A 2221-nucleotide genomic window follows, 5' to 3' on the forward strand; every position below is an offset into this window, starting at 1 on the left:
TGCCACGGAGACCATCTGGCCTGCAAAGCCTAAAATATTTTTACTCTCTGTATGTTTATAGGAAAAGTTTACCAACTCATGCTTTAGACTTTGTTGCTTTGGAGACATTTTTATCCAACCTTTATCTTTTAAGATTATCAAAGTGATATCCAGATACTACTGTGGCCACACCAGCTCCCCCTTCTCATCTCACTATTTTCATTCAATAAATATTTACTTTCTTCGATATGCTGTTAACTCTGAGGAACAGGAACTGGTTTCATCCCCGAGGAACTAAAAATACAGTTGCAAAAAATATAGTACGTACAAGAAAAAATTTTTGAGCACAAGTTTGTACACTCTACACACTGCCCACATGCATCTCTCCAGGCCACCTCCGGCCACCCTCACTGTCCCTCACTACACGCTGGCTTTCCTTCTGTTCCCCAGCAGGTGGTTAAAGATTGATGATGAGCCAGGAAATAAATCCTGGCATTAGAAACCAGGAAATCAAGACAACTGGATTCAGGTAAGAAATCCAGGTGAATGGTTCAGATCGAGGCTGTGAGCAGTGTCAGGGGCAACTCAGAAGCATAGGACCATAGCAGACATCCCAAGTCAGGGATTTGACAGAAGTGCTGCCCTCTCTCTAAACATGATGCTTTGGCTCCACTTTTAACGGGACACTTAGGCTGCTTTTTCAGTAACACGGGTAAAGAGAACTCAGTAAACAACATTTTCTCATTTGGTTGTAATTTCCAAGTGCCTTATCTGATGTGCGATGCCTCTCTGGGTTTCTCCCCTTAGAGAGCTAAGGAATTTGTATGAGAATCAGTTGGACGACTGCACTAGCTAATGCTGGCACTTACCTCCTGAAAATCAAAACTCATCACTGCAAGGCGAGATGCAAAGACATCAGAGACAGAGGAGTGTCTTCCCCTCAGAGGGGTTGTAATCCAATAAGGAAGAAAGGACAAATACAAAGAAGCAACGTGATAGAATGTGCTGGGAGTTAGAAAACTAACTTGCGATCCGTTCCTTCAGAGCAGTCCCTCACAGGCAGTGAGGCCCCGAGTGATTGAAAGACACTCTCAGACCCCAGTCACCCTCATCGCCAACCTGGAGATAATCTTACTTTGACACGGGATTGAGGATTATGAGATTATTGTCAGTGTGAACACTTACTAACCTGCATTTGCCTAGCACTTCACAATTAACAGATCACGTTGCATTTGGTGTTATAATAAACAGAAAAAGTGTTGTGGAAACACCTACTCATGCCCTTTTCCTTACTACAAAGGGCTATACAAAATTTACTTGCCATGAGTCCCCTGTTTGATCCTAAGTGTCCGGTGCCCAGGAACTGATGCACTTGGCCTTTTGAGGGAAGCTCATTTTTCTGGAGGAAAATTACAACCATGTATATTATCTTACATAAGATTTTGAGCAAGTTACTGCTTTGGGAATTTCAGCTTCCTCACCCATTAAATAAGGTTATTACCACGTAGGCTATTGTGCTATCGAGAATGAGTCCCTGAATCGAAGAAAAGGGATACAAGAGAGAAAGAAGCTAATAATACCCCTGAACCAAAGACAAGCAATTCCTGAGTTAGAACAGAAGTCATGATGTTTGTTTTCACCTGTGATGAAGTTCCAGTTCAAGAACCAGTGGTGGGCTAGGACAACCCACAGCCACTCACAGAGAGTTGATTATTAAACACTAGGAATTTTACAAGCCACTTGTTAAACCATTGTGACTTGAAATTGACCGTGGTCAAAGTGTTTACGCCATGGAAATCGGCAAATACTACAAAGCAGGGTTTGTTTGTGAAAAGAAAAAGAACTCACTGTTTCTCCTCTCAACACTTTACTGTTTTTCTACAACACTCTACTCACAGAATACTTTACTTCTGGCCACCAAATGAGTGGGAGTTTTCCCACACCAAGCAATTCTCAGACATCTGTCCTACAGTTTAACTCAATTCTGACACTATCTACCGGAGTTAGCGTCAGATCCCACAGGTTAAGGGCTCAGTTCTACGAGACTGCCCCCACTTCAGATGCTAATCACTAGTCCAGGTTGTCACTCGAGTCTCTGAGGGACTAATAATATAGATCACAGGTTCCCACAACCCCTTTCCCAGGTTCCATAATTTGCTAGAGCGGTTCACAGAACTCAGAGAAACGGTTTAACTACTAGATTACTGGTTTTTACAAAAGGATACACTCAGGAACAGCCAGA

Source organism: Pteropus vampyrus, unplaced genomic scaffold, assembly GCF_000151845.1.
Source record: "Pteropus vampyrus isolate Shadow unplaced genomic scaffold, Pvam_2.0 Scaffold104, whole genome shotgun sequence".
NCBI classification, from domain to species: domain Eukaryota; kingdom Metazoa; phylum Chordata; class Mammalia; order Chiroptera; family Pteropodidae; genus Pteropus; species Pteropus vampyrus.